Source organism: Ochlerotatus camptorhynchus, unplaced genomic scaffold, assembly GCF_037179485.1.
Source record: "Ochlerotatus camptorhynchus isolate MF236.1 unplaced genomic scaffold, CSIRO-AGI_Acam_v1.1 ptg000004l, whole genome shotgun sequence".
Lineage (NCBI taxonomy): Eukaryota > Metazoa > Arthropoda > Insecta > Diptera > Culicidae > Ochlerotatus > Ochlerotatus camptorhynchus.
This window is the reverse complement of record NW_027040496.1, coordinates 154,048-166,789: the sequence shown is the minus strand read 5'-3', so window position 1 is coordinate 166,789 and position 12,742 is coordinate 154,048. Positions and strand designations below refer to the sequence as shown.

Here is a 12,742-nt window from a genome sequence, read left to right as displayed (position 1 = left end):
TCAAAAATAGTACAAAATGTAGGCTTATCCAGAAGAATGATCAATCTTGAAATAAATTCACGTTTAAAAAAGTTTGAAATAGTGACTTATTACAAGAAAAAGTGACTTAGTGACTTGGCCTTAAAAAAAGTGACTTTTAAGTGACTGGCTTGAAAAAAGTGACCAAGTCACTAAAAAGTGACTCACTACCAGTCCTGTGCAGCAGATAACCAATTTCTCAGGCAATAGCATTTGGTCATACTCGTGGAAAAAACCGAATAAACTCAAACAAAAGACGTATTTGCATCTCACCAAAGCGGGAAGGGGTATAACGGGGTGTAACTCACTTCAAAAGTTAGATCCACTTTTCCCCTTCAATACAAAATCAGGTTTATGAAAATCGATACTAACATTTACTGGTTAACAAAACTTACTCCCATTAGTTATGCGCTGAATAGAGTTCCGTGTTCACTAATTCGTCGTTCTGCTTTTTTGTCTTCTTCAATTTCAGGCGATAATCAAAAACATACCCACCTACACATGAAGTCTACAGGAGCTTTTTGTCCCGCCACAATCGATGTACCTAAGGTCAGCAGATCCTGCTAGCTCGCAGCATCTGCATGCTACAAAGTTGCTCAATTTATTTCTGCAGTTATTCATGAATGTATTGAACGTGAGATAAAAACAGAATATAGAAACGAGGTAAACCGAATACAACTTCAAGTACCTATGTGATGTCGTATGGGTGGTGGCAGTTTTATCCGTCGACGAGGAATAACAAATGAAGGAACCGTAGTGACATATGTTCCCCTTCTTTTTTGTGTTGCTGTACGGAAGAAGACATAAACGGCCAGCTGTCCGTCCGTTTTCGTCGTTGTGGGTGTTTATCGTGTTGAGGCGAGTGTAAATTCAAAACTTGATACCTAGAGCACGGCAAACAGCAGAGAGTGTTACCATCGGAAGATAAAAAAAATCTGGAATGGGTCGTTGAAAATAATAAAGTGAACTGCAGTAAACGACATTTTGAATACACGCTTGCAGACGGGACACCACCGAGGGGCGCCAATTCATCTGGTTACAGGTGTACGCAATCAAAGCTCCATTGATTCAATAAATGTAAGTAAGCATTATTAGCTGGTTTTTTATATTTGTATGACTAAGTTATGTTTCATGTCATGTGTCATGTCTGATCATACTACTCAATAATTTTGCGGAATTTTGACAAAGCAGACTTTGAATAAAATTAAAAGAAGGATTGATTTTTTTGGACGATGAGGATTTTCTAAGTAGTTTGTAGATCGTTTTTTTCCCTTGATTTATTTTCCGTCCATCTTGTTTTCCGTGCTGAGCACCAATGCTACCGACGCAAGGACCAACGGCTAAATTCGGAGGATTCATTACCTTGGGAACAAAATCGATCTTGTTGGCAGCATACCACTCCAGAACTACCTTGGAGTAGTGGCAGCTGGCCAAATCGGGCCAAAAGATGATTTTGCCCCTATGCTTGCGGATGAACTGCAATACACGCTTTTTCATGCATTCTTCGATGTAAACTTGGGATGTCATCGTCAAGGATGTGGCGAATGGTTCCGTTTTCAGGCCACAACTGTAAATCACTTGCCAAATCATGGCCTTCTTCGCGAACTTGTCGGCAAACATGAACTTGAATCTTCCCGGCACATCCCCACGTCCAATCTCGATGTAAAACTTTTGACCGGGAAGCTGCACAAAACCGAGTTTGACGTATGTTTCGTCATCGATCAAAGTGCAGCCCTTGTGTTTCGTCAAAACACGGTCGTACATCGAGCCTTGCACGCTTTTTGGCCACGGAATTCTGCTTCATGTGCCAGTTCGGATGTTTACTGGCTTTGTACGACTTGTATCCTTCCCTGGCATGGATGTTCCGCAAAGACCGGGGTTGGCTTGATTGCACCTCTGCACCATGCTGCGCAGCTGACGATCCCTGGTTCCAGTTTTTTCGTAGGTCCGCTGATTCCTTGCCACACTCAGAGTTTCCTTGTAGGTTTTGAGCACTCGACAAACTGTTGTTTTCGGCATCTTCAGTACTTTAGCCAGCTTGGATCGGGACCAGTCCGGATTTTCCAGGTGTTTGTGCAGAACATTTTTTCTTCTTTCGAGTTCCATTTGACGTTATGTCTGAACGCGATCGACTACTTCGATCAAACTTGCACCAGTTGTTTTCTATAGAAGTGTTAACAAACCACTGTCAAAGATTTTCGATTCCCAACACTAGAGGCGTGCTAGCGGCGTGCAAGGGGTGCTTTTTGTCCTTCTTGATAACTAGCATGAATTATTGAAGTTAACTTCGACTTGAAAAAATCTTTGTCATGGCTACATCTGGGCCCATAACCAATTGAATTGAGAGATTATAATTATAATAGAGATAATTAACGCATGTGGTTACGATATAAAGATTCCACGATACTTTGATTTGCATGTTGTTACTTCGTTTCTAGGGTAGAGAAAACTCTTAAATCGTAGGTTACTTCTCAATTACCACAACTTTACCACCGCATCACTTAACACCTACGACGTAAGTAACAGCCGTAACAGAAAATCCCCGGTGATAATTTCTGCAGCGTAATCCTTTAACCAGGATATTCATTTGTAGATTTATTTAACTGAACCACAAACATTCGATGTTCAATTATATTTAAATATTATACAACTGCCAATAGTGCACCCACTCATACTTAAAAACTAACGATCCCCCGACGAACGGGCAACATTTTATTTTACGTAACCTAGAGCTAAAGCACAACCAGCAGAACGCTGACTTGTCGTTGGATCTTTGCTTTTTTGCTTATCCATATTATTTTCCATAACTCATTCAGTTGATGTTTTCTTTTGTAAACCGATCCGGAACCCGTTGGATTTGAGCAGCACAAGCATCAAACCAGCCTTTTTTTGGTTCGAAAAAATCGGTCCGGGTTGCGGGAAGGACAATGAGCTTGCACAAATTAGTATCCATCAGCTTTGTGGCGCGGAGAAATTTCTGCCAACTCAGCGTCAGAGCTTCAGAGTGCGAATCTGAAGGAAAAGGACAACTTTCTGACGATGATTTCCCATCGATTGGTACCGTATGATGTCATCTTCATGTTTTGCCTTGATGATGAACTGCTGTGAGAGTATGTTTGTTTCAAGTCCCAAAAAGTATGCTTTCAATAAACGTACACTGCGGACCATTGAGCATTGGGAAGCATTCACTTGGCACTTGTGTTGTGGAGTAGAGTGGAATAATATTAAAAAAATCAACATATAACGGAAATGGCTCTAAAGTCTAAAGGCCTATGGATTTAAGATTGGACCCAAGTAAAACGGGGAAATGTATAGGAGAATTTGTTTTTTTTTTTAGTTTAACTTTATTTGCAATCAGACTTCGCTGATATGGTAGATCTATCAGATAAACAGATTTTACAAATCAAAATTTTGCTAATTTTTTTTTTAAACTTTTTTTTTTTTAACTAGTATGTTTATTTGGAAGGCTCAATCGCGTTAGCTTTACGGAGCCGATAGTTCATTGTTCTTTGTTTGTAACAAAATTCACTTAATTCTATGTCTAGTAGGAGTTGGGCCGAATAATCGCGGCTTACTCGAGGTTAGAGAGGTACATTGTCGAAGGATAGGATCAGGGGAGGAGCTTGACGGTAAGGTTTCGTTGTCTCGTCAGAGCGTTGTCGCCAGTATGAATGGTAGTGCGGTTCTAGTTTCGTCTGGAGTTCGACCGGCTATGGTGGGTGACCAGTGGGCGACGATGAGACTCATCGAGACGGGGGGACAAGACAAACAAAAACTAATAAAGAGAGACAAAAGACAAAGGAATTAAATTCTTATACTAGACATTTGAAGAAATACATAAACCGACTGCATATAGCAGATATCGCGAGTTCCCAACACGTCTCTGATAGGAACATAGGGTTGTCTTCCTTGGGCCTCAAGGGTATTCAAAAGTCGCTCTCTGGCGGCGTAATTATCCGTACATTGCCAAACTGCATGATTGATGTCATCGTAACCGTTTCCACACCGACAGATGTTGCTGTCCACGAGGTTTATTCTGTTGAGATGAGCATCTAGCGAGTAGTGGTTGGACATAAGTCTACTCATCATGCGAATGAAGTCACGACTTAAGTCCAAGCCTTTAAACCACGCTCTCGAAGAAACATTAGGAATAATTGAATTTAACCACCGTCCAAGATTTCCATTGTCCCAATCGGTTTGCCAACTCGAAAGGGTACTCTGACGCACTAAATGGTAAAATTCATCGTGTGAAATTTACCTGTCATAAAATTCGCCTTCCTGCGCGCCCACCTTTGCGAGAGAGTCTGCCTTCTCATTGCCTGGGATTGAGCAATGTGAGGGGACCCATACAAAGGTAATCATATATGATCTTTCGACCAGTACACTCATCTGCTCCCTTACCTTTGAAAGGAAATAAGATGAGTGTCTACCTTGTTTCATCGACCGAATAGCCTCAATCGAACTGAGACTATTCGAGAAGATGAAGTAATGGTCTGCGGGCATGTTGGAAATCATCCTCAACGCGAAGTTGATTGCTGCCAGCTCAGCAACAAAAACGGAACAAGGTTCCTGGAGTTTGCGGAAGGCACTAGAGTTTTCATTGAAGACACCGAAGCCAGTGGATCTATTGAGACGTGACCCGTCTGTAAAATATCTTTTCACGCAATTGACGTGTTGGTACTTTTCAGTAAAAATACACGGGATAATAATAGGTCGAAGTTGATCGAGAATCCCATGAGTTGCTTGTTTCATGGACAGATCATATTCAATTAAGGAACTGCGATTGGTGAAGTGAGCACGGTCTGGAGTATAACAAGGAAGACACATATCCGACGATATGTAGTGGTGGTAGATTCTCATAAATCGAGATTGTGTGTTCAGCCCAAGAATTTTTTCAAAATTTGCAATTATAAGTGTGTTCGTTACTCCGCATTTAATTAGTATTCTGAGAGAGAGCTCCCAGAAACGGTTCTGGAGGGGTGTTACTCCTGCCAGAACCTCGAGACTCATGTTATGCGTTGAGTGCATACAGCCGAGAGCAATACGCAGACAACGATATTGAATTCGTTCCAATTTTATTAGGTGACATTTTCTTGCCGAGAGGAAGCAGAAAGAGCCGTACTCTAGAACAGAGAGAATAGTTGTTTTATAAAGCGTTATGAGGTCTCCCGGATGAGAACCCCATCATGTGCCGCAAATTGAACGGAGAAAGTTGATCCTCTGCTGACATTTTTGCTTCAAATACGTAATATGGGTATTCCAAGTGCACTTTGAATCAAACCAGACCCCAAGGTACTTGAAAGACAATGATTGAGTAATGTTTCTGCCCAAAAGATTAAGCTGCATTTGGGCTGGGTACCGCTTTCGAGTAAACACTACCAGTTCAGTTTTCTGCGGCGAGAAATCGATCCCTAGATTCCTAGCCCAAGATGACAAGTTATCTAAGGAACTTTGCAATGGTCCTTGCAAGCCCACGGCATGTGGTTTTTAAACTTTAAATTTGTTTCAAATTCAAATTAAATTACATTATCCTTCCCGTTGGCTAGTTTTTGCACCTTGATGTTGATGAGCGGGCTTAATTTCATGCCTTGTAGTGGAGTGTTGGAGACGGTAGTTTTATGGCCGGCGTTGCTGGCTCATGCCGCGATAGAATGGCGTCATGGGCAGGCAATGGGGATTACTAAGCTTCCCCTCTCTGATAAACCACTGCATGAGAGAACCAAAGATCTAGTCCAGCAGCGATAGTATCACACTTGTTACTCCTTTGTTTGAGAGCCGCGTTGTAGTATGCTTACGTATAGGCATTGACGTTGGGTGCGATACTGGCGGGTTTTGCCGCAAATCACTCTTTTTTTTTACGCAGATAGATTTATTTGGGTTTGCAAGGGAATTATACTATTGAGATATTTCAGAAAGTGCTCAACAGTGCTCTTTCTATTTGCGTGACAAGCTTTCATTGTTGTTTTTATTGAGGCATTACTCAGGGAACAATGTTAAACACTATTTTTGTACATGGTATTGCTACTAATCTTAAATGGGCTTCATTTTGATTTGGGGCAAGTGTTTGAACTATGGCTCGGGATTTCCACTGTGGCGTGCTTCTATTGTGACATACTGATACGTATTTTTGTGGTGCGACATAGTGGAAGCGTGTGAGCATAGTTGGAGCATATACCCTATGTAATTTAAAAATCAGCTAGGAAACTAACTTCAACGTGAAGCATTTTAGTCACTTGAAGGTGTCACTTGGGTCGAACGAAGATATAAAAATATAGGTATAGGCATTGGAGTATCAAGAAAATTTATCTGGAGGGGGCCGAAGGGGGCCTGCTGCACTTTTTTTATTTTGCAAAATTACGGGATATTAAAAACTCACTCAAATTGTGTCCAAGGCAACTTATTTTTGGGTACATTTTTTTTTCTATGACCAATAATATGACATTGAGGCTTACTATTATTGTAATGGTGAAACAATAAATTTGATTATATTTATTCCATACCAACGATTGGGACCTTTGAACAAGCAATGATCGTTTGTTCATGTTTTTTGTAATTAAATCACAGTCCGGATCTTGTAAATGTAAGCATCTCAAACATAAGAAAATTCCCAGGGTTGGGTAATTTCATGAATTTTGTTGCTAGATTTTTTTTATTGGGCAGCCAAATCTCAGACATAGGAACCAAAATTAAATTCTAGGAGTTTGAACTTTAAAATTTTATAAAATTCTGGCTGTTTCAAGGTAAAGTACACACAGAATAAAATTTAATACATTTAGGACGTAGGAAAATGTTCAAGATGCACATTTTTCGACGGAGGACTACGTCGGTGATTTCTATATGGGGGTACACTTTGTGAAAAATGAAAATGGAACATGTAACGAGATTATGAAAGATTTTGAACGTTGAACTCAGCTGTTCCTGGACCAATTTCAATAATTTTATCACCAATTGATCAGAAATATTTCTACGCATCAATAACAATGCCTTAATAATTTAAAAAAAAATGTCAAGAATTGATAAAAAGCGTCGAAATAACTAACAAATCCACAAATTACGTACATGCATATGCTGCAGATGCACAATCCTTAACATTGTTAATGTTAAAATAAAAATAATTTGTGATCCCAAACCCATATGTTTTCAAGATTTTGTAACTAATAAAAAAGGATATTTGAAAAGAAAGAAATTTATACATATTAGGAATATGCAGAAATTGACGTTTCTGCCCGGAATTTAGCTGCTGGAGTGCAAATTTGTGACAATATAGCTAAAACATCAAGGCACGGGTCTTCCCTATAGAGAATGTACAAATATGGCCATAAAATCAAGATTCATCATTCAAGATTCCATCTGATTCCATTAGCTGGAAAACTTTTGAATACTTCCTAATCAAATCTTTCGAATATTTCCTGATGTCTAGGAAGGATGTTTGAAAGAATATCCTGTAACATATGCAACGTTTCCTGAACATCTACAAAACTTAGGTTTTAAAAAATTTCCCCAACTTCTACGAAGTTCCCTTAATTTTTTCCACATTCCATTTTTTTTTCATTTCTTCAAATTCTACAAAGATTTCTGAACTTCTTTGTACTTCTGGAAAGACACCTAAGACATCTACAAATATTCTTGAACACCTTGAATTTAGCGAAGTTCCCAAAACCTCCAAGAAGTTCATGGAGCTTTTTTCGAGTAAGATCTCTGAAAAACTGCAACAAAGTTCCCTAAACAGAGGCGCAGATCCCTGAAATTCTTAGAAGTTTATTGAACTATTTTTAAATCTTTTAAATAATTCCCTAACTTTTTCAAAGTTCCTTTCACTTGTATGAAATTTTACGCAGTTCTTAAAAATGCTACGAAATTCGAAAATCTTCTACAAAATTTGCTGTTGAATTTCCACAACTATTTCAAGTCCATGAGGCTAAAATAAAACTGAAATTATGTAGAGGTTCCCGATCAATAATGAGCTTCCCTAAAATAAAATAATGTTCCTTTAACTTCTACGAAGCTCCTCAAATTTAAATGAATTTTCTACTTCTACGCAGTTTTCAGAACTTTTTGAAGTTCCATTTTTCTGCGAATTTTTCTGAAGGTCTATGAATTTCCCAAAATATCTACCAAGATTTCTTAATTTCTACGATCTTCCCTGAATTTCTATTTGAAGTTATACGATGTTTCCACAAGTTAAAGAAAAATTCCTGTGCTCATGACTTTTTTTGTAGAGCCTGAAGACGTCTTATTGCCATCGATTTGATATAATATAATTTCTCAAAATTGTTTCTTCTAGTCCAGAACATAACAAAAGTAATCAACATAAAGGACTTTAAAAAATCTTTGTTGGTGATCCAATTTTATTAATCACTGTTAAATAGTAGCATTGAAAGCTTGGAAAAATACCGGTGAGTCAAAAACAAACACCAAAAATTCTGGAGGGGGCCTGGCCCCCCTGGCACACCCATAGGTCAAAATCAAAACTACTTTTTTTTATCTAGTTCGTTTATTTGGAAGGCTCAATCACGTTAGCTTTACACTGTGTGTAACAAAATTCACTTAATTCTATGTCTAGTAGGAGTTGGGCCGATTACTCGCGGCTTACTCGAGGTTAGAAGGGTACATTTTCGAAGGATAGGATCAGGGGAGGAGCTTGGGGTAGGGTTTCGTTGTCTCATCAGAGCGTTGTCGCCAGTATGAACGGTAGTGCTGTTCTAGCTTCGTCCGGAGTTCGACCGGCTATGGTGGGTGACCAGTGGGCGACGATGAGACTCATCGAGACGGGGGGACAAGACAAACAAAAAATAAATAAAGAGAGACAAAAGGCAAAAGGAATTAAATTCTTATACTAGACATTTGAAGAAAAACATAAACAGACTGCATATAGCAGAGATCACGGGTTGCCAACACGTCTCTGATAGGAACATAAGGTTGTCTTCCTTGGGCCTCGAGGGTATTCAAAAGTCGCTCTCTGGCGGCGTCATTATCCGTACATTGCCAAACTGCGTGTTCGATGTCATCGTAACCGTTTCCACACCAAAAGATGTTGCTGTCCACGAGGTTTATTCTATTGAGATGAGCATCTAGCGAGTAGTGGTTGGACATAAGTCTACTCATCACGCGAATGAAGTCACGACTTAAGCCCAAGCCTTTAAACCACGCTCTCGAAGAAACATTAGGAATAATTGAATGTAACCACCGTCCAAGATTTCCAGTGTCCCAATCGGTTTGCCAACTCGAAAAGGTACTCTGACAATCAAAACTACTTGAAACACGTTTAATTTTTGATTACAAGCACAAGTGCAGGTTCTTAATAAAGTATGGATTATGATTGATTAGGTGAATTAGAGATTTCAATTATTTATTAAATTAAACCAATGAGATATCTTCATCAATCGAACTTAAATAAGAAAATTCAGAAAGCCTAATAACATTAGGTAGAGTAACAAAATAATATGGATGCGGGGGATCCGCTTAGGGAGGCAACTAACCTTCAAAGTAGTAGAATAAATCTTCCTATTTAGTCTTGATCTTCAATAAGAAAACGCAAGCAAACCAATAGAATTTTGCAAATTAACATTTTTTGTAGGTATTGTTTTCCCCTGAGTTTATTGTACTCGATATATTATTCTGTCAATACGCGAAATCTCTTATATATGCGGTTAAAGCATTTGAGTTAGCTTATTTCTTAGTGTTCAAGTACTTACATTTCTAAACAGCAGTCAATGTTAATCTATGAACTATAGATTAAGTGACTGTAAAATCGATCTTTTCTTATGTGGTATTGATGCATGTTTAACTTTTCGCGGCTGTCGGATTCAACGCGCCTACGTCTACGGAGCTTACGCAGAAGTGATTCGCAATTCGGTAGAGCTTTCCAAAAGTGTTTTGAGCTTATGTAGTTTAGAATTTGTTTGGCACGGCTGCGAAATTTTGAAATGATTGATACGTGCAGTAAAATAACTAAATTGAAACAAAGTTCAATAGTAAAATAATTAGAATATCTAGGGAGGAAACCAAAATTAATCAACTTGCCAACATAGGCTATCACATTTATTTTGGTGGCACTCAATAAGTGATAATAAGCTGTTTTTTCTCTACGGTTGTCTCGCGCGGCGTTCGCAATTTGCGCGTTTTTCGTAACTTACATAATTTAGGTATCTCGTTCGAAACGGATATTCTTATTTTTTTTTTATTTAAATTATGATTAAAATAGAGTTTGTACATTGGTTCACAATTACAGTTAACATTTTTTCTTCCATTGACATTTTCGTTAACACTTCACTTTTGTCCCTTTTTCCTTATTCAAACCTTAACCTATCTTAACCTAACTTACATTCTAGTATTAGAAAAACCGTTTACCCGCGGTGGACTCGGGGTTAATTTATCTCACACACTCTCATTCACTCTTGCATTCATCCTCTCAATCATTCACATCCTCAATCACTCTATCACGCATTCTTTCAACGATTACATCAGTTTTCATTAACAACATGTTATCTAACCACAATTTAAGAAACTACCGAAGCATTTCTTAAAAATATTTCTATTGTTCCATCTTGCTTCTCTAATTGACTTTCTAAAACAATAAAGGCTACCATTTGCTTCATTTGAAATGCACCAAGCTAACGTATGTATCCCTAACCACAAGACAGCACAGTTCTGCTGATTTTTTTTGTTTAATATCCATTGTAGTAAATGATCAAAATGTTCAACTTCTGTATTCATATTTTTCCGCATGATATTTTTTACCCAATCTCGAATTTCTTTTGTGTTTTTGCATTCACGAGTTTTATGCAAATTATTATCAGGCACGCCACAAACTTCACAATCAACATTGGATAAATTTCCAATATTATATTCCAACAGCTTTTCCTTGTTTGTAATGATATCGTTGACTAATTTATAAACAATTGATTTATCAGCTGAAAGTAAGAAATTTTGATTTATATTTTCCCATACAACATCCCATTTGACTTGAGGAAACCGATTTTCTATTCCTACTGTAATCCTTTTATCATTAATCAATTTCCAATACATTGTTTTCACAGTTTTCAAAACAGATTCCTCCTTTATACGGATTGCGTTTTCAATCCATTCCTTCCCATTGCGTGTTAGTTGTCCTTTGTTTCTGTAATTCATTGTCATTAAACAAAATATTTTTCATGAACAGTGCTTGACATTTAGATTCAGGATCAATTAATTTTAAGCCTCCTTTTTCATAATCTAAGCATAATTGATCTCGTGAAACTTTGAATATATGCCCGTTCCACAGGAACTGTCCAACAGCTTTCTTAATCTTTGCAAGGTGTTTATTTTTCGGTGGCAAAACTTGGCGACATACCACAATTTTGAATGAACAAAAGTATTCATAAGCCATGCTTTTTCGTATAAATTTAAATCAATAATAACTACACGTCACTCCGATTCCAAAAATACCCATATTGTGGGGTATTTGGAAGAATTTCGAAGTTATTATGTTACTGGAAGCCGCCATCTTGGATTTCAAAATGGCGTCAGACATCGATTTCCGGTCCGTACACATCACTCCGATTCCAAAAATACCCATATTGTGAGGTATTTGGTAGAATTTTCAAGTTATTATGTTACCGGAAGCCACCATATTGGATTTCAAAATGGCGTCAGATATTGATTTCCGGTCCCTACACGTCACCTTGATTCCAAAAATACCCATATTGTGGGGTATATGACAGAATTTCCAAGTTTTTATGTAACCGGAAGCCGCCATCTTGGATTCCAAAATGGCGTCAGACATTGATTTCCGATCTCTACACGTCACTGCGATTCCAAAAATACCCATATTGTGGGGTATTTGACAGAATTCGAAGTTATTATGTTACCGGAAGCCGCCATCTTGGATTTCAAAATGGCGACAGACATCGATTTCCGGTCCCTACACGTCACTCCGATTCCAACAATACCCATATTGTGAGGTATTTCACAGTTTATCCCAGTTTCCCAAAATCACAAAAAAAAACTCGTTATTTGGAATTTACTTCGTAAAAAGAAACCTCGTTATTTTGGATTTACTTCGTAAAACAAAACCTCGTTATTTCGGATTTACGTCGTAAAAAGAGGGACGTAAATTGAATACTGCGTAAAAAAAGACTTCGTAAACGGAGGTTTCAGTGTATTACCCAGACAATCAGAAGTCGTATAACAATGCACAGACAGTATCGTAAATTGCTACAGTTTAAGTCAAAATCGCATATAAGAATGGCATACCTCGTATTATGTTTAAGTTAAATCGTATAAAATGCAAATTTCTGACTTATATGCGATGACTCATTTTTCCGTCGTACTGTATCACAAATTAAATCAGATTACATCGTAAGACTTTTCAAAATGAATTTGTTATTACAGATTAAATCGTATATGATGTTAAATCAACTCGTTTAAAAATAAACGAAAATATGCACCTATATGGCCTCCACTTTTGTACGTATAAGCCATTTCTTTGCATTCTATACGACTTATTTGTTTGTATATCACGAAAACGACTTTGAATATACGTGCATTCTGGTTGTCTGGGTATGTTTGCATCCATTGTATAGAAGAAAACTCAAGACGAAGAACCGTCAAGTCAGATTACTTATGCTATTTCTGTACGGAAAACTCATCACAATGTCGAGTAAAATGTAACGCTTGCGGAAACACCATTTGCTCTGCACATCGATCATGCTATATTAAATATAGATGAATCACTGAAAAATGG

General features: G+C 38.0%; 1 protein-coding gene across 1 annotated transcript in view; it reads left to right on the top strand.

Annotated features, from left to right (window-relative positions):
• Positions 1-12,742, top strand: part of 5-HT2A (5-hydroxytryptamine receptor 2A) — a 174,170-nt gene that overhangs the window by 25,641 nt on the left and 135,787 nt on the right. The window contains exon 3 of the mRNA XM_065237295.1: positions 491-1,095. The gene's annotated coding sequence lies outside the window, so the exon portion shown is untranslated. The remainder of the gene's footprint in view (positions 1-490; positions 1,096-12,742) is intronic.